Raw genomic sequence first — 20,899 nt, forward strand, 5'->3', positions numbered from 1 at the left:
TTACAGGCACCGTGGGGCGGTGTGGGCTTACTCAGACTGTCCAAGCTTTGCCTAATTTGGTCCCGACGCTGACACAGCCTCGACACGCTTTTAGAAAGTATTCCTGGGCTTCCAGCTGGGAGGGATTCCTATCCTTGGAGCAACCAGACGCCAGACACCACCTTGAGCCTCTCTGCCTGACTTATCCACCCAGGGAAGCCTGTGCTGCCCGCCCCAGCGACCCCCCACCCCCCCAACACCACCCTCTCCGTGTTATCATCTTATTTGCGCTCGTTATAAAGTGGAGTTTAAACACTCTCCTTGACTGTTTGTCCACCGACACTCCTTCACACAAATGTTTCTCGGAGGTATGCAGATGCTGTTTGTGAAGCCGCCGGCACCCTGGCTGACCAAGTATGGGGAGATTTCAGTGCACGGGGGTGTTTATTCAGCCATTGTGGTAGGACGGGCAAACTTTACAATTATTAATGCTTTATTTAAATGTTTTTTTTCCCCATGAGACTGGGAACAATATGCACTCCTTACCCCTCTCCACACTTTAAACCACCCCTGCCCCCCACCCACCCAAAAGAAAATAAGAGGTGGGGGCACCTTTATTTGGCCGTGGTATTGAGATAGGGAGGCCCAGCTCTAAAGCAAGGAAAGACACGTTGTTTTTGCCTGCACCGGGGGCATTTCCACTGCCTCGTACCTCCCGGACCCTGCTCTAAAATGGTTCTGCCCGGTGGCAGTTATTTATGGAATGGAGCCTGGGGTCGATAGGTGCTGCGCGCGTCCACGCAGTAACATCACAAGCGCGGTTACGATTGGGTGGCACCTTTGATTTCCTCGCCTGTTTTCAGGTTGGCCCCCGGGTTGGGACTGTGTTCTTTCAACATTGCCGACAGGGCCCAGCAATACCTGCCTTACCTGCCTTCAGCCCCGAACAGCCTTCGGTAGAGCAATTTCTGAGGGGTGGGCCATGCTTTCGGGGACCCTGGCCCTCGCGCCCCGCAACGCCAGTGATTGCTATTGTATGGCACAGGACTCCTGTTCAGATCCACTACCCCTGTCGGGCGGCTACTGCCCGTGGTTGAGTCCGGTCACCGATACACCGCGAAGACCTGAGGATCCTTTTGCCACTGGATTGTTTTGGTTTTTACTGGAACTTGTTTCTGTCTAAGTTTGGTTCCCTGGCCCACATCTTCAATCATGGACCACAGACTCTCATGGACTTCTTTTCTTTTTCTTTTGTCCTGGCCGCCATTTTGCTGCTGTTCTCTGCGGTTTTTCTCTGGACCCCGACCCACCATCTTGTTCATTTCCTCGTCTTGTACCCTTCTCCCTCGTTTCCCCCTTGACGATCCTCAAATGTTTCTTCCCTTTTCAGTTTTGCCTTTTGACCATACCCTTGTATCCCTCCCACCCTGCCTTGGTGCTGTGACTTTGTCCCGCCTCCGACCCCACTTAATGGAACTCTGCCTGAAAAAATCTACTTTGTGTGTATATATATATGTACATAGAGATAACTCTAATCACTAGTATATGCAGTAGAGCTGTATACTCTCTACCATTCCTATGTGACTCTTAGAGTATATCCATTCGTATCCCTACCTTATGTATATAGAGATAACTCTAATCACTAGTATATGCAGTAGACCTTTGAACTATCTACCATTCCTATGTGACTCTTAGAGTATATCCATTCGTATCCCTTCCTTAGGTATTTAGAGATTACTACTTGTACATTTGCAGTTTTTCTCTGTTTGTATCTCTTCCTTGTGTGACTTTACATCTTGTACATTTGCAATTTTTTTCTGCTTGTATCTTTTACTTAACACATGTAATCCTAAGTCCTTATGTTTCGTAACTGGTTCTTATGTAAAGCGCTCTGACACCTTCGGGTAAAGTTTGCGCTATATAAAATCGCATTAAATAAATAAATTTAGTATACTTGTACAAATGATGCCAAAGCTTTCGATGGAGGGGTTTAGCTTTGCTACGGGACAGCACAAGCCCTGATTAGCTTGGAGTACGTCTTCGCCCACTGGTTACAAGTGAAATGGAGGCCTGTCTGAACCTGGGGGAAGTGGTAGGAAGAGTCTTTGCAACTGAGCTACGGCCAGGGAGGAATTTCTCTGTTACAGGGAGAACTTTCAGTTTCACTTTTTTGCCCCGACCGAATAGCAAGCCCCGACATTTGCCAGCAAACGATCGTAAATAAAATGAGAAAGGCAGGCCTGTTCCTGTGCTGTAGTTTGCAATGGTGCCGAAAGATAAAGAACACGTTTGGGATAAGCTCTAGAGTTCTTTCAATCTTTTGGCCCAGTTTTTGTAAGAACGAGGCTGTGAGGTGCCATACCACTGGAGATTCTGGAGTCACGTCATCTAGAAGCGACACTGGGCTTATGGCTGATCATGGGGGCTTAGTGCTGACCGCATTCTGGATGTCTTGATTATGGCATTTGGTCCAAGAATTTGAGCCACTGTCACAGGGACTTGTTCCTCTTTAGATGAAACTGTTTCATGTTTTCGCCAATAGTGTGATTAGAGACCTTTTCTTTACGTGGGGGTGTAATTTGGCTGCATGGTGAGCCATTAATTTGAACAAAGTCACAATCAGCCATTGTCGGCTCGCAGGACTTGGAAGTAATACTTGGAGGGTATGCGGGGCATGGGAAAGCATTCTGCTTGGGCTTTTGGAGCTTGTCTCTTGTGAGATGCACGGATCGTGATCAGAAGGTGCTGTATCCAGGGGTTCAACCTTTTGGCAACCATAAGTAGTGCCCTGGGTGGTGCTAAGGTGGCCATTTTTTAAATAAGTGCCTGATCGACCCCCTTTGTGGGGCATCCTGTGGGATTTTGTTTAAGCTCTCTGATAGGGATATACTCCTTGTTATCCTTTTGGTTGGCAATTGTCTGTTAGCAGTTTCTACAGGGACGTTGAACGTCGTCGCTCCTTCTTTTTAGGTCCCATCTTCATAGTAACATGCTTAAACAAATACATTTTAAAAAAAACACCAGTTGTGAGCACCCTTAGAAAAGCGGGTGTTGACAGGAGTGAGGGGGCACCCCTGAGGAGCCGCAAACCGCACTCGGTCTAACCGGGCCATCTCGTGCCACCTGGGGCCCACGCTTCGCGGCTGCCTGCTGCAGCTGCCACACTTGCTCGCTCTCTGCTCCCTGGCCTTTTGCAGCCACCTCCGCAGCAGCGATCCTCCGCTTGCGACACTGCACTCAGTACATGGGGCAGTGATAAGTGGGGGAGGGGAGGATGGAGAACCTCAGCACATGCCCACCCCCTCGCAACACAAATCCCTCTCATTGGTAATCTAGGATAATCCAAGGTTCCGCGGGCCCCGAGCACCAGCATTGCTCCGCTGCGGTAGGACGTGAGCAAATATCAGGTGTATGGGCAGGAGAGCAGAGCGCGAGCGATGATGGCTGGGCCAGCTGCAAAGCACTGGTAATCCATTCTACGGAGGTGGCGGCGGTGTTGCAGTCGGTAGCGGGGCTACCACACGCCGCTCTCCACACAGGCAACAAGCAAGCAAGACAGAGCGAGGGGAGGGCAAATGGAAACACTTCAGGTGCCCAGCTCCCCCGCCTTCCTCACCTCGCTCCGTGCTCAACAGTGTCTCCTCAGGCCTCGGTAGCAGCTCCGGCGAGAGCAGAGGGCAAAGTTCTAACAACCCGTCCGCCCGTTGCTCGGAGGCGGCAGTAGTGCTGCCATCGGTGGCCGGGCTCCACACTCTCAGCTCTCCTTGCGGCTCTCACAGCACTCTTCGCAGCACCCCAGACTCCAGCGCTCACAGCTCCAAATAGGGCAAAAACACAGCATGGACTCGGTCACTTCATCGGTCACTTCATAAACAAGATGCAGTGAGCGTGCACATGGTGTGGCCAGGCGCCCTCGATTGCGAAAGTAAAAGCGTGGGGGAGCGCGAGGAGACGCGCGCGTTTACAGCCCATGTCTCCAAAAGCGCACGGTCACAGCCCTTGTCTCCAATGTGTTTACAAGCTTGTGCACCGGTCCTCTCCCACTTTGCTAAGCAAATCGGCAACAATAAGTCTCGCTTACGCGAGTAGCGCATGGCGCTGCATTGGTAGGCAAGACCTAAAAATGTAATGTTTGTCAGAAAGTGGGTATAGAGAGATGAGGTTCATTGTTAATGAGTGGTAGTGAGGGAATTCATTGAGAAGGAGGAAATGGTGGACTAGGGGTGTCAAAAAAACTCTGTTGCATTGTGTGCGACCAATGCTAGGGCCAGCCCTGGATGGGAGTCTTAGCTCCCCCAGAAGTTCAGGTCTAGTTGCGCCCCTGATTGGTGGAGTGTAGGCTGGCTATGCCTTCTGTGTTATGTGATTTAAAGTTTATTGGCTGCTGTTTTGCTTCAGCGAAGAAAAAGAAGCATAATCATCGCCTCCATGTCTTTAATAGTATAGAAAATCTTGAGCATTAGCTAGAAAAAAATATTCTGTGATGTAATCATATGCTAATGAGCATTTTTGAAACATGAAAAACGCTACCTCTGTATGGTCATAGAACGTCGGTAAGTATGGAATCTTAAAATAAGTTTGTCAGTTATTTTCACACACAACTAGATTTGAAAAGCAGGCAGTGATTAGTAAAAACAGTTAAATCACCAGCGAAAGCAGCAGCACCTATGCAAGTATGATATCAAAGAAGCAGGTGCGGTCCTAGGCGGAGGAGCCAGGAGGGCGAAATATTGTGCAGCGGCAGCCACGCACACCGCAGACCGGAAGAACTCGGCCATATGTACCAGAAACAGGAAGTACGTCGGACTTATTTTGCGTCGGAATAACTTGAATCGGAAAGGGTAGTCAACTGATCTGGGCAGACAGAGGTTTCAGCAGCGTTTCCTCCACGGTATAAACACCAGACATATAAGGCTCAGCGAGCCTCTTTCAGACCAGGTGAAAGACGCACATTCCGTCTGGGGCTTCCTCTGGTTTCTTCTGATCCGTGTAGTTTATACTTGCCAACAATTTGGAACAAGAAAGTGGGAACTTTTGGAGAAAAAAATATCGGGGGAAAGGATTCACCATTGGCTTCTATTGAAGCTACAGCTATTTCAGACGGGAGACAGATAAAATCAAGACATTTTGACGTAAAAAAATCGGGAGTCTCCTGCTGGTATCCAGTTTATTTGTATGTATGGCAGCTGTGTTTAATCTCACTAATAACCGTTCCTACAAGCACCACAATGCAGCGTTAAGCCATGCCTGGGTGAACTGCTTACATTTACTAATTAATGGAGGATTCAGAGCATTTCATCTCGTCGGTGCCACGTCCAATGCTGTTCGTGGCATTAAGCCAATTGTCGCAGAGAATAATTGGAACCAATTCATATGAGTTTAAACTGGAACGCTTTATTTATGCGACCGAATCTCACAGAGCGACATCCAGAATTCGGTTCAACTTTCAGTGTGGAACGTTCCAGAACCAAAATATAGGGACGGGCAGAAGAGAACAGGACCACATATGATATCGAGTATGCTTGATATAGATACAGCACCAATCTTGAATTCTTAGCCAGTGGCACGTGTGGGCATATAAATACGGTCGACTTGTTTAGCTAACAGTGTCAAAGGTAAAAATGCTAATTTTTTTATGCAGCCTGCTGTTGGCTAAATATCTGAGCTGGCGGTACGGCAGATGACACTGGGCAGCTCTGGTTCGAAGCCCACAGTCCAACCCCGCACCTTCCTATCTTGCGGAGTTGCTGATGTTTGCACATCGTTCCCAAATAAAGACCGCTTCTTTGTGTTTTATGAAGGAAGAGTGTGTGTGTCTACACAGCGTGTAGAAGGTTGTGTTCATCCGAGAGATGGAACCCCCCTCCTTTCCTCTTGGCTCCTCCTCCCGCTCTCCCTTGCAGGGATGAACAAAGGCTTCCCGGGTTAGAGGGGCTTGAAGGCGCGCACTGCGCGCTGGGGTCGGAAAGAAGAAGGGGCTTGTAGAGCGTCCACAGTCCTTACAATCTTCCCAAGAACTCGATTTGCGGCTGCCACAGTCTGCATCTTCAGAACGCACTCTGTGTACCCTCACTGCCCAGCACATCCCAGTGATGACTTCACAGGTAGGAAGGACGCGTCGGCTCTTTTGCACCTTCCGGGGTTGGGGGTCAGACGTGCGGAGGGTGGACCCCCCAGAGCAGACCAGTTCGGGAGAGAAGGACTCAAGCAGGTCGAGGGCGCATCTATTTATACAGCACTAAAATTACCTCATATCCATGACATGTGTCACGATAGACTTCAAAACCCTCAAGAAAAAAAACCCACAACAGGTATTAGATTGATACAGGGCTAGGGACATGCGCAAAGGCGGTATGCAACCAGTTAGCAGGTGTAAGGACCTGGATCAAGTGTGTGCACAAATGATTGGGTTGTAGTGGTAGGGTCGTGAGTTGGATATTTGGGCTGAGGGGGGCGAGCAGCTGATGGGTAAAGCTTGGTTTGTAGATGTGAGTGACAGAATTAGTGGACGTGGATATATATATATATATATATATATATATATATATATATATATATATATATATATAAAATCTTCGTTGGCACACGTATCATAGCATGATTAGTAGACAGAAGTTGAGCTGCAGTGCAAGGCTGTGAATAGTAGGTGTAAATAGCAGGACTAGAAGGGGACGATAGAGTTGTGCGACTGATGACGAGCTGGATTAGTAGGTATGAGCCAGGACTATGGGCTTTGGTAAGGGCTGGGTTATTAGGTGTAATGGCAGGAGTAGAAGGCTTGTGCTGAGTGGGATTTGCAGCTGAGTTCATGGGCAGGAATGGGTTAACAGGTGTCAGGGGAAGTACTGCCAGTGAGGCACAGGACAACTAGTCATGGGCCAAATGTGATTTGAAGCTGCTGGGTAGGCCATGGTTAGATGACATTGTCCGGGATCTAGCCGATGGCCACAATGTAACTTTGATGGGTTCACTATCTCCCAGAGATGAGCACTATTTCCAAGTACTAATTACTCTCTTGTTCTACCTGGGGCATGGCAAGATGGGTTAATTGGCCAGAGCTTTGTGGCTTGGCAGATGTCACAGATAGAGTGCAGGGTTATAGGTATTGCATGGTTTGTGGTATTCAGCAAGGTTAGATGTCATGGGAAGTGTTTGATGACTTGGCTAGGGTAGTATGTGATGGGTAGAGCAAGGTTGCTTACAAAGCACACTATCACCATTTATTTGGCCTTCCAGCCCTATGCTGATAGTTGCCACCCCTGCACTCCAGGTGATTGTTTGAAAAGCGAGTGTGAAAGACTGTGCAGAAACTCAGAAAACCAGTTTGTTTTTTAATATCCCAAAGTGGACAGTTCCCGAAGGGAGCTCACTGCACTGAGACTTCTTTCTTGCTCAATGGCCTGTTGGATTAGATGGATGTGGAGTTATCTAGTGAATCATAACTTTAGACCAATACACAAAATTTAGAGGTGGTCTTGTCGAAAGCTTGATGTAAAGTATACAAGTCTCAGCTTGTACTCGCCAGGCATGGGTGTCTATGGCGAGCTTTCAGCACTGTTGACATATGATCAAAACTTCAAGTGTTAGAGTGGGTCACAGCTTTAGTACTCTATATGTTTTTTAAAACGATCAATTTGTTTGGAGAGTCTTGCTCACCTGCCCTTCAAGCCTTTCTCACACCAAAAAATTGATATTCTCCCTCCCATGGGATCACCCATCACACACTCCCCAACTTCACCCTCCTTGGAGACTCGTAAGTGGTTTCCGTTGTGAATTGAGGAAATAAAGGTAAGCTCCGTGGTGTAATCTAGACTGGGCCAATCGGAGGGTAACTTGGGCTTGAAATACAGAAACCGCTTTTGACCAATTTGAGATAGAAAAAAACAACAGTTTTAGAGATTTTCTCATTTAAAGAGAGTTTAGAGTTGGAAAAACTGCAAAGGTTTCAAAATCTCGTAGGCTAGTTTGTAGTTGACTTTAAGAGGCTAGATTATATCTGTGACTGACCATGCCTTCATGGGCTTCCTGTGAGGGCGACATTTACAATTTTGTGCTTGGGATTTACCCATGTTAATGATTAGGCTTCAACATCAATATATTTCTTTATCTGGTTCTTTATGAAAGAAAAACATAAATAATAACAACCATGCATACAATAAAATATGTCTTGTTAGCCTCTTAAGTGCTGCGCCTATACCAGCGGCCGACGGCACCACTACCTCGGGAGTGCTGCCGTCGGCCGTTGGACGTTCCAGCTGCACCTGCGCAATGGAACGTTCAGCACTGGAGCTGGACGTTCCAAAGCAGCTAAGGTGTTAAAAGAATGTGTGTATGTGTGTGTTTGTGTGTGTGTGTATATATATATATATATCAAAGCTCCAAGGTTCCTACCTGTTGGAGACGCACTCTGACATCCACTGCAGCAACCTTCCTGAGGTAAAAGCCAGATCGGCGAGCGGATCCAGTTTACAGCATGCCTGTCGATTCACGCCGGACGTGTTTCGTACCCATTGCACTCTTCAGCGGCGCAACAGTCATTTTGGCATAGAGGCCACACCTCCCACTTAAAAATATGAGCCCTCCACTGGGCGACTCGAATGAGTCCGCCCAGTATATAAATATCATATCTCCTAAAACACAAATATGAATCGATCATTTACCATATAAAAATAAGTGGCCATGATTCTTATAAATAGTTATTATATCCTAGTAATTTCAAATATATCAATTCATCATAATCAACCAATTGATTTTTCTCAATCTGTCTGCACCTGCAAGTAAACAAGCCACATAAAAACGGGTAGGTTAATCCGAAAAGAATTTTAAATATGATAAGACAGGTTTAACCTGAGTAAAATACATACCAAAAGTGGAATAGCAATTGTTTTTGCACAAGTTCTTAAAAAATAACAAAACAGTTTCGAAACTGGTGTCCTGTTTCAAAATCTTATCACAGGCACATGGTTCCAGAGAGTATTCATTTTGCCATCCTCTATGTACTATCAGTAGATGGTGAATCGTATTGAGTCTGTACCTAGTTATCGAAAAACGGTGATGCAGTCAATGAAAGCAGTAAACACAGATAATGTTCAAGAGTAGGCACAGTTTCAGCATAATATAAGACCTAACAGACATTTTGGTTAGTTCCAGTTTTGCTGTATTGAACATGTAGAGATCCATGAATTTTTTCTTTGTCCAGAGCAAATCGTCCATAACAAGTTTTTCAGGGTCATCGAACATTTCGGGTCGTCCTAGTTCCTTATAATATCTCTTAACATAGGAAAACCAAGGAATTCTATTGATTCGTCCAAAGAGACAGTCCTTAATAACCAGTCAATTTAACTCCGCTTCTGGATTCAGCCAAACCAAGATGCTTTGCAAAAGAGGTCGCCTGTAAAGAATATCGGTCAGAAAACCAACTTCCCAGCTCTTTGTGGATGATAAGAGGCAGAGCTATTAGGGAGACATGATAACCTTCTCAAGAATTGGTTCTCTGCAGTTTGGAGATAAGGGATGTTAACAGGCCCCAAATATCACTTCCTTAAGAGGTAATAGAAACACATATGGCCTCATAAATCTTTAAAATCGCCTCAATAGAACTATTGTCAAGCCTGGAAGCAAATTCAAAGTTGGCAAAAAATCGATCTCGTAAAACTCATGGCTCTAGCTTATAAAAGTGGAGCTCAAGTACTAGAGGAGTCAAATAACACTAAATGCGGGAATACATCGTCTTTATTGATTACGCTGTGTTTCACCTTGAAAATACACAATTTAGTGTGTCTAGGACCAATCATCATTACATGAAATTTCCTAAAGTTGGTAGATGAATACAAGGAATCCATAAAGGCCACAAACGAATCCAATAAACTTTGGAGACCTACTGCCATTCTTCCTAATAATTTTTTTTCGTAATAAGACAGTATCATCCGGGTAAAGTAATACAGGCATTGCTCGACCACCAACATAGGGCTAATCATGTCAACCCCCGGTCAAACGTTTTCTAACTGGTTTATATAGAGGGTGAAAAGAAAAGCAACAAGGATACACCCCTCAGGAACCCCTCTCTTTAATCCGAATGATACAGACCATTCCGCTCTAAGCACAAATCTCACTGTACGTGACGTGGCAGCCTGCTTTAGCCAGACGCCGCTAGCTGCTTTAAAACTTGCACTGATTCTATGTTTATTAAAAATTGTGTTGCCTGATACCCTTTGCTTCATACCTTACGGTCTGCAATCCTCCCGTAGCCCCGGTCCGACACGGCTTGTGCTGCTTGTTCGGAGGGCTGACCCGGGAACTTCTGACACCACTTCGGGCGGATGTCGGGGTTGGCGCTGGTCTCTGGGGCCAGCTAGACAACTTAGGGCACAGAGCTAGCGCAAGGGGGTTCACTACGGCCTCCGCGTGGCACAATCGGGGCTCCCTCGTCCTCACGGGAGCCCCGCAGGCACTCTGCTCCTCTAGCCGGCTCGTTAGGGGAGGCGGGGCTCTCTTTAGCTCAGGAGAGCCCCGCCTGCAGCAGCACTTCCCCGGGCTTCTGAGGCAGAGGCGGGGTAGGCACCGAACCCGTGTCTCGATGCCCCCTCCTCACAACAGCCGGCCTCCTCCTTCTTCCCGGGGACCTGGGACTTGACGGCAGCCTCCGCGAGGCTGCAAGCACAAACGGGGCTCCCTCTTCACCACGGGAGCCCCGCAACACCACAGCTCCGCCGGAGCTTCTTCCGGCCTCTTTCGGCTGCTCCTCTGGGCACAGACCGGCGGGGTGGACTCACTCTCCGGTCACTTCTCTCGGGGTTCCCTCCAAACTACGGGGGCCCCACACCGGCGCTTCACCTGGGTCCCCCTCCCTCACGGGGATCCAGGGCTTCGGGACGGCTCTCCTTGTCTGGCTGCCGGCCGGCAGCCAATCCCTGCGCGGCCTTCCAGGGGCCCGGCCGCGCAGGCCAATCTGTGTGCGGAGTGGCTGGGGGCATGGCGGAAGACGTCACTGGCGCCCCAGCCATGTGATGCGGGTCAGGCCGGCTTCAGGGCCCAGCGCAGCCCTCTCCTGGCACCGGGGGCCGCCGCGACGACGCCCAACACAGCGGGGGTCCCCTTGGCAGCGCCGGGCCCCGGCAGTGATTTTCGGCTCCAGGCGCAATCTCCACAGAGCCCGGGCTGCGGCGGTGATTTTCGGCGGCAATAAGGGGTAGGCTCCCTTTTAATTAATTATTTCGAACACCAAATCAGCGCGCCAACGCGCGGCGCTATTCCCCTCAGAAAGAGGGCGCTTTTCACGGAGCACAGCTCCTCCTTCAGCCCACACAGCTTCCAGGGCCAACAGCACTCCGGGGGCCACACCAGCCCCAGCGCTTCCCCGCACTGCGCTATGCAGGCAGTCCCTCACAGCGTCAGAGCTTCCACAGGGGGCCACAACTTCCTTGGGGGCATCAACCTCCCCAGAATAGCGCTTGCCAGGCAGTACCTCACAAGGGGCAACAGTTCCTCCAGGCAGCCCCTCACGACCCAGCTATCCACAGGGTCACAGCTTCACAAGAGGGGGTAGACAGTCCCACTCCTCACCTCCTGGGCGCTTCTCCCACGCAGCGCTGGCGTGGTACCTGGATCAAACAGCGTCAGTAACCTGGAATGGGGCCCTCCTTTGTCAGGGGCCCGGGGGACACCAGAGGGGGGGGGGGTCTAGGGGTGCAGGGCCCAGCTCACAGGCCCATGTGGCGGTAGCACCTCGCAGCAGGTCCCCTCTCTTTCTTGTCCCAGCGCTGACTGACTCTCTGGTGGCACATCCCTCTTACTTATACCCTCCTCCCAGGCAGTGACAGAACCTTCTAGAATGTTAGCAAAGCTGGCCTAAACTGGCTCAAGGGGAGGGGGTGAGCACCCTGGGTGCCAGGTTTTCCCTCTAAAAGCTAGGGGTGGCTGGGTAATATTACCTAGACCACTGACCTATGGCAGTCCGGTGGCAAAACCCATGGCCATGGCATCCATTTTACACACAATACATTTTAGTCAGGTGCAGTTCTAAAATGGGGAAATTTACAAGTGCTCACACCATTACATAGCATTACAATTTTAACAAGGTGTCTCACACCACTCATGGCCTATACAGGTTTTATCCCATGGGGGAGACATTTTCAGATTAGGGGGGGCAAAAGCGAAACATGTCAGGGGAAAGGCCAAGTCCAACAACCACAATTGTGCCGCTGTGGTTCACCTGTGACAAAGCCTATCTTGAATTTCACTTTTCTCAGCCTCAACTGTCGCTCCTTACCCAAGCATAAATGGGACATCTTTGATCCTCTAACCAACGAACTACCGGACGCTCTGTTTCTTACTGAGACATGGCTTCATGTTAGCTCTGGCCCTGACATTACCGAAGCGTTACCATCTAATTATGCTATTGTCAGGGAAGACAGGCTAAATAAAATGGGGGGAGGCATTGCAATAATTTTTAAAAATACTCTACAATGCAACATTGTCCTGCTGAACTTTTCGAATTGTGAGGCTGCTCTCTTCAAACTCTCACTACATCCTAATTTTACTTTCACAGGCTTATTAGTCTATCGGCCACCGGGTCCTTCGTCCTCGTGGGCCTTACAAATCCCAAATCTTGCAGCTTCTCTACTCGTGAATTCACATAATTTCTCAATCCTTGGAGACCTAAACCTACATCTAGAGGACACAAGAAATCCTACGAGCAGCAATCTTATAGCTGATCTAGCTGCTATGAATATCATACTCTGCAACTCAGGAACCACTCAGAGTCGTCCATCTTCTTGACCCGATCTTCTCCAATCTTCCCCACATTCGCTGCTCTCCTGCACTGCCCCTAGAATGGTCGGATCATTTTTTAACCAAATTTAGTTTCGCCCCTTCTGTTGCCCCTATCACCCCTTGCGCTACTCTAAATGTCCGCTTTAGAGATTGGAAAAAATTAGACATGAACACCTTTAATCATGTCTTAGATGCTCATCTTCCTCCAGATTTCTTCAATACTGTCTCTGTTCGAGGCGATGTTGAAACCTTATCAAGAAAGATTGATGTTTGGCTCACGGATGCCATTACCACCTGCCTCCCCGTCACAGAAAAAATTGAAAGACCACAAAACTCCAGCTCCCTAGTTCAATGAATCGCTAAAAATTGCAAAATCTAAATGTAAGCACCTTGAACGGAGCTGGAGAAAAGACTACTCTCCTGGATCCAGGGACGCCTACAAAAAAGAATTAAAACTATATCACAAAGCTTGCACCACTGTTAGGGCCAGCTATGTCGCCAGAACTATCACTGAGGACACGAACAAATCCAAAACACTTTTTGGACTGGTAAAAGAGCTAGCGGGTTCCGCAAACACAGCCAAACCTCCCCCCCGAACAGCAACCAGTGTGAAGAACTAGCTCAATTCTTCACAAATAAAATTGAAACTATCTATCAGGACATAGCTAAACATCACTGTAATAGGCCTCAGAACTTACAGTTGAATATACACAAGTTGTTTCGCAACACCTCACTTGCTTTGTACTCAGGAATACCTGGATACATGGCCATGTCTCAACCAAGATGTCCTGACCGAGATTCTAGGCAAAGTGAAATCTGGCTCACCTAATGATCCACTTCCCATCCCTATACTAAAACAACTGGACAACTCCAATCTATCCATGATTTGTAAAACCCTCAATCTCTCCCTGCAAGACTCAACTGTCCCGGCTAGTTGGAAACATGCCATGGTGACACCTCTTCTGAAAAAGCCCATGGCCGACCCAACTGTCCTATCTAACTTCCGCCCCATTTCTCTTCTACCAGCCTTCTCGAAGATTCTTGAGAGGCATATCCATTCCCATCTCGCCCAGTTCATCGAGGCCATCAACTTACTTCATCCCTCACATTCTGGCTTTCGACCCGGTTTCTCCACTGAAACTACTCTGTTGGGAGTCACGGAGAACCTGCGCTAACATTTAGATAGGGGAGACACAGTTGTACAGATCTTACTCGACCTCAGCGCAGCATTCAATACTATTTCCCATGCCATACTCATAAAGACATTATCTTTGATGGGCATTCGTGGCCGTGCTATGAGTTGGCTGTTTTCCTTCCTTACACATCGCACGTTCCAATTTTTTCCAACACAGCAACGTCCAAAATTCATGCGTCTCCTCATGGAGTCCCCCAGGGCCCTGTGCTCAGCCCCCTTCTTTTCAACCTGTATGTCAAACCACTGGCTCATATCGCGGAACAAGCAGGTCTCACTCTTTTCACCTATGCCGATGACTCTCAGATTTCTTTCTCCCTTTCAGACCCTGGCCAGGGCCCCACATCCCTCCTGCAGCCAGGCTTAGGGAAAATTGCACCTGGTTGCACAATAATCTACTTAAATTGAACGATGGTAAGACCGAAGTCTTAATTCTGGGTCAAAGACACGACTTATGGAGCTCTAAACACTGGCCTTCTGAGATGGGTACCCTCCCTCTTCCTTCAGACCAAGTACGCAGCCTGGGTTTCACTATTGACAATGCTTTGACTATGCACCATCAAGTCAATAAGGTCTGGGCCATCTGCTTTACCATCTTGCGATGGCTAAAGAAAATCATCTGGATGTTGCCAAGCGACACGCAAAAATCTGTGGTCCATGTCCTTATAACTTCTCAGTTGGACTACGGAAATGTCCTTTACTTGGGGGCTAACAAGGCTGGGACAAGATGACTACAGCTGGTTCAAAATGCCGCCACAAGATTGCTGTGTAAAATTCCCAGAACAGCCCATATTTCCGGTCACCTTCGTGATTTACATTGGCTCAGGGTAGAGAGTCGTATCAAATTCAAAACCCTGAGCTACATGGTTAAGATCAAATTGGGCACTCCTCCCCTATACTTGCAATCCCTTTTCCATACTTATACTCCCTCAGATCCTCATCCCAAGGCTTTTTCCGTGTGCCTAGAATCAGACTCGCTGGAATGGGAGGCAGATCTTTTGCTCACCTAGGCCCCACACTGTGTAACTCTCTTCCTTTGAGTATCTGCATGGAGACCAGCTATGTCCGTTTTCGCAGAGCCATCATGACCTGGCTTTTCAATCAATAATCGCCTGTATCGATGGAAACGTTGGCTCCCTAGCACATTGCCTTTCCAGCGCCGGGAAAGCCTTTTTGGGTAGCTGTCTCGCTCAATAAGCTTAATTAATAAATAACTAAATAAATAAATAAGCTGATAAATACTTGTGGTAGTCTCGCATAAAAGTGCAATTTCCAATTGAAACCCCATAGAGATCATAATACTCCACAGTTTATCGCTATTAACTCAAACACCGAACTAGGGTCCATAAATGCTACATATAACAAAGCCTTTTTGACTGCAGTGTATTTGTTTGTGATTAAGTGAAGGTTTATTAATATTGATTAATCATACCTAGGCCTGATCTGAAGCCATACTGAATATCAGAAAGAACCTTATTTTCCAAGACCCATGTCGTCAGCTTGTTAACCACTATATGCCCCATGATCTTGACCACTGAATCTATTGAGGAGAACTGCCTGTAACAGCAGGGGTCATCCTGGTCTCCCCTTTGAAACACAGGCACTATCACAGATTTGGACCTTGACTCAGGGAGGCCATAAACTAATACAGTATTAATAGTGATAGTAAGAACAGGAGCAGAAAGAGAACCCCCTGTCTGAAATAAATCAGCAGGCCTGGGCCTTTATTATTCGAGGATGAATTATTAGCCTCAATAACCTCCTTTAGTGAAACCTGCACATGGGAATCCTTAGACAGTTCGGGAAGGGTAATGCTAGAGGGGATAAAAGCAGGTAAATTGTAGATCCCCCTCAAAATGACTAACCCATTTATCTCGTGAGATTTTAGGACGTGCCGAGTTTTTCTGGGTTGAAAACAAAAAAAATACGATTAACGATTTCCCAAAAGATGACTACATATTTAAAACCACAAGCATACTGTAACTATTCCCAGACCTCTTGTTACAGAGTCCTTTTCCTTGCTTTATTAGCTTCTTTGTATATTTTCCTACAGAAAGACACCCCAGATCGTGACCTTGCAACCCATTTTAAAGCACTTACTAAATCCCGATGAGCTTTAGAACAGGAGTGGTCACACCACTGACATTGAGTATCTTGATTAGATTTTGAGGGTAAACTCAAGATTTTCTTCACATTCTCACAGATTGAATTATATGAGTTCAAAATTAACTCAGGTGTGGAATCAATGCCCAAACAACCTTCGAAATCCTTTAGGCAGTACTTCATTAGGGTCCCATGAAAAGCAGTCGGAATAACTTTATTCCATTTTAGCCTTAGACCTTGATCAGCGGCTTTCACCTTGCCTAATGCCCAGTTATTGACCGGACTAAGAATAAAGCTTCAACCCAAAATGACCTTTAAAGGTTTATGGTTACTTTGTGGGTCCCACATTACTGTATGCCTTTTGACCAAATAATAGGAGTTGAAACCAAAATGTAATCGATGACTGAAGAACAACCTGTTGCCATAAATGTTGGAACCTTTAAAGAATGTTTGAGGATTCACTCCCAAGCTATTTGCAAAAGAAAAATGAAACTCAACCAAAATACTATTCATAATGTGGCTCTGGTAATTTTGCTTAAAATGCAGCCCGGAGAATAATTCACTATACTTACGCTTACTGGGGACGAGGGGACATGTAGAACATAAGTGTAAGTTACAATCTCCAACTAAAGCCAGGGGTATATGTTAACCATACCTCTCTCTAAAGCACCCCATAAAAGATTTTATAGAATACAGATTCTCAGAGTTCTGTTGTGAGTTTTTCGAGTTGTAAAAATTCATAACCATTAAACTGATAGAATTAGAAAAAGTAAGCAATACAGCTGACAAACTGGTAGATATAGTACAGATTTAATCAATTTTGCAGTTCAAACAAAGAGCAAAATAAGTAAATCCCCCTTAGCTCTCCCAAAACCCTTTGGACTGTGGGAGTAAATATTGATCTACAGCCTCAAGTTGGAACTAATTTGAAAAATCTCAAATTTCTTGAAGAAAAATAATCTTATAGCCCTTTAGAAAGGAACACCAACCCAAGTCTCTGTTTTGATTCAATGCCTGTGATATTCCAATTAAAGTTGTCTAGATCATCTGAAGATATTTTCTCAGGGGGGTCATATGATTCCCTAAAGGGAACCTGGGCACAGTCAACGTCATCATTTGAGTAACCATCTAAATGTTCAATATTCGTCAGTCAGTCAAAATTCTCCAAATTACCCAGGAGGCCAAATTGATTAGATGTTGATATGGCAAATGCGTTCTGTGCTGCTTTGCAACCACTAACTGAGGAGTGAGCATTAGGAAACAAATTATGCCTATAAAAAACCCATGCGAGAATCTGAATTGAAGTATCAACCCCACAAGAAGTGTTGAAAAAGGGCAAAATGTTTCCTGCTATAGAAGGATGGTTAAAATTCACTACTATACAATCTCCCTTTGAAATCTTAGGCACTCTCCCTACCAAGGGGACATTTCTGAGCATGTATCTATGACAATGTAAAGGAAAGCCCCTGTTGATTCTACCATCAATCCAGAGAACAATTTTATTTTTCAGCTCGGAGTAGTTTTCTACACAACCAGATTTGAGTTGGAGAACGTTTGCCAAAACCAAGACAAACTGGGTGGCTTCAGGAGGTAAGTCTAATGCCCTTATAGGAAAACTACCGCTAGCTAGAGACTGTGGCCCTTCACAACGCCCCAGCCCCAGACCATGAGAACTGGCAGATGTTAAATGCAAAACAGAAACGCCTTTTGTTGTGGGTGCATTAACAAAGTTGGAAACAGGAGCACCCAAGGGATCGACTGCTGGCGTATCCTGGACCTTTGTTATAATACGTTCCCTAGGCCTAGCAATAGGAGGGTGTACAGTGGCCTTATGAGGGCCTGTCAAAGACCTTTGTACAGAGAGAGAAGAGGTTAACAGATGTGAACCAATGGCCTCCTTAAAATAGGTAACCTGCTGATTAATAAAGTTGACTCCTGTACCTCCAGAATATAGCTCCTTTGATCTTTGCCTGCTTTGGGAACAACTATCCAGGGAGCTAAAAAAATCAGTTTCAGTTTTGCTAAAATATGCATCCAACCTAGAATCCAACAAGTTGGACACTAGTTTGGAGATCGAATCCAACTGTACCCGAACTCTTATCCATTCACATTCCTAGTGTTGAACCGATCCTCTTTTTACCCTTAGCTGATAATGGCTGTAAAATTTCAGCCAGTGATTGAGATTGATGAATATCAGCATCAGCTGTCAATACATTCCATCCACCAACTGGGCAAGAGTCAATGCCACAAGCAGTGTTTCCTGCTAGTAGTGTAAAAATAGAAGGCCCCCTCAAGCCCTCAACAAGTACTTCACCATAGGTAATTAAACCCAATTCCCCCTCCACAATTGAAATTTCGTGATTAGTTGCTCTGACTGCAGATGTAAGAGGGGTCAGGATGAAGGATTTTGTACACAATCATTTGACTTCATTGGTGGGATTTGGGTTGGGGGTGTTATACTCAGTGGCGGCTGGTGGGTTGGAAAGAGGTGGGGGCGAAAAAATGAGGGCGGGGGTAAGTGGGGAATCTTTGTTTATAGCGCAGATCTCAAGCTGGGAACACATGTCCCGATTGAGGGAAGCAGCACATGTCCTCCAAGCACCTACTAAATATACGAGTGTTAGTTCATACGAAACAGCCAGGGTGATTTAAGCAAGCAACTGCAAATAGTACTACTCAGGCAGAGGCTTGATAGCGCGCACTCGCATCTGAAAAAACATAACTACTAAACTCAACAGTCAGAGCGTTGCTGACCTGCATGTTTCACACACGAGTGAGCAGCTTGCTAGAACTATAGTCCTTTTTCAGGCCCATCGCTGAAAGACAGAATTGCATACTGCAGTGTCTGTTGCATGTCTGCATTACTACTGCCAGGAGTGAGCAAGTCGTTTCATGCCAAGGTCTATAGAAAAACGTCTCAAGTACGTATTTTTTCGCAACACTTTTAGAACTCTAAAGTGTATTTTGTACTGTTGTAATCATCGCTGTAGTGAGTCGACTCTTAATAACCTTTACATTGTAGGGTCAATGGCAGGGGTAAATCCCACCTCGAGGACAATTTCAAATAATCTGCTGGAACGTGGAGCCACAGTTTTCGGATTTGCGGCTTGCTCCAAGGTAACCTACAATACCGGTAATGGAGTTGTTTAATGAGCGCACACGGTGAGATCCAAGAACGCTCTGCTTGTTTATGGCTGCCATGGAGTAGTCAGTGTCAGACTGCCATTGATTTTGGAGGAGAGGTCGATCACGTGGCAGACCCGGTATGTAAGTACCTGTTCCCACAGCTCCACCCGTGACTTTCTTTACTTCTATGGACGAAGGACTAACAAATAAGTATATAGTAAGGAACGTACACTTTTTTTTATTTCAAGGAGTTTACATTACTTCACTCTAGTTGCCAATTGATAAATACAGCAGTGCTAAGCTTGCGTTTCTTAGAACGATAACAATGGTGTTGAGACCAGTCGTGGCCTGCATTACAGGGAGGGAGGAGGGATTGAATTTGAAATTGGGTTGTCGCGCGGGGGGAGGCGAGAGGGGTTTAATGGCTAATATATATATATATATATAAAATAAAACTTTAAATTTGGATCCAGACTCCTGCCGTGTGTTTTTCAATTCCCGGCGGCAGCTCTCCTCGCGTCATCACGAAAAGCACAGCTTCCCTCCCCTCCGCCAATAGGAACTGGTGAGGCGCATCGGGCGCGCCCCACCTAGGCCATTTTCTCTATGTAGGCAGCAGCATACATAGAGAAAAAGGGAGTGGGCGGTCCTGCTCGAGGGCAGGGGGGAGTGGCTTGTCCACTGTTATTAATACTGACTGTTTGGGCAGCCTCAGGCTGCCCAAACAGTCCGTATGAGCTAAAGTGGGCAAGCCACTCCCCCCTGCCCTCGAGCAGGACCGCCCCTCCTCAACCAGGAACTTCTGCTTTCTCACAGTGCGCGAAGGCAGGAAAATAAATGGTAGTTATTACCATTTATTTTTCTGCCTTCTTGCACTGCGAGAAAGCAGGGGGGCGGCATCCAAACGCCCCTATGGAGGATCCGCCACTGCTCTTGGCCAAGTCTATGCCCAGGCTTGTCCAAAGCTGCGGGGCAAGCTAAGCGCTTTTTATATGGCCCCACCTTCAGAGCAGTCCCAGAGGGATTGTGGGCCTTAAAGTTCTCAGTCTGCCCCTCGGTCCAGCAATCAGTCTGCATTGTGGAGGAGGCAAATCGCTTTTAAAGTGCATTTGGCTCCAACTTCAGAGCTGTCCCAGTGGGATTGTGGGCCTTGAAGTTCTCTGTCTGCCCCAGAGTCCAACAATGGTTAGGCTTCACTATTCGTATAGGCAATTGTTTGATGTTGCCTGGCACATGCTTAGGTGATGCCAACAGCTTGGCGATCAACAAATCAATCCTTGTGGGGCGAGGAGATTCAGGTCCCTTTATCAGCCTTAATTTATCAAATAATCGTCAAGCATATATTAAAGCCAGTTAATCTTTGTGTGAATTTTTAAAATATTTGATTGGTATTACAGTGGGTTTTTATGAGATACAACTTTATTATTTTTTTAAAAATTGTGTGTTCTTTAAATATGGTGTGAACGTGAGAGACCGCTGTATTTGCAGCGTGGGTTTTACAGTTGTAATTGTTAAGCTCAATGGTACTCTATAGTTGGAGTTACAGCAGCCCAAGTATGAAGCAGTACAACCATACGCAAGTTCCTCCTGCAAACTAAAGGGATGCAGTTAGAGGGCTCAATAAATTAACCCCACACTGCTAATGTATTTATAACCTTCGGTTTACACGTTCAAATCGCAGCAGAACTAACTCCGTTCTTCATTCTTTCGAGGTTAATTGAAAAATAA

The 20,899-nt window shown here is 46.6% G+C and overlaps 1 protein-coding gene across 1 annotated transcript in view; it reads left to right on the top strand.

Moving 5' to 3' along the window:
- Positions 1-5,880: 5,880 nt before the first annotated feature.
- The window catches only part of LOC147750557 (uncharacterized), a 54,430-nt gene continuing 39,411 nt past the window's right edge, over positions 5,881-20,899 (top strand). Inside the window, exon 1 of the mRNA XM_086966918.1 lies at positions 5,881-6,083. The gene's annotated coding sequence lies outside the window, so the exon portion shown is untranslated. The remainder of the gene's footprint in view (positions 6,084-20,899) is intronic.

This window comes from Lissotriton vulgaris, chromosome 1_1 (assembly GCF_964263255.1).
Source record: "Lissotriton vulgaris chromosome 1_1, aLisVul1.2, whole genome shotgun sequence".
NCBI lineage: Eukaryota > Metazoa > Chordata > Amphibia > Caudata > Salamandridae > Lissotriton > Lissotriton vulgaris.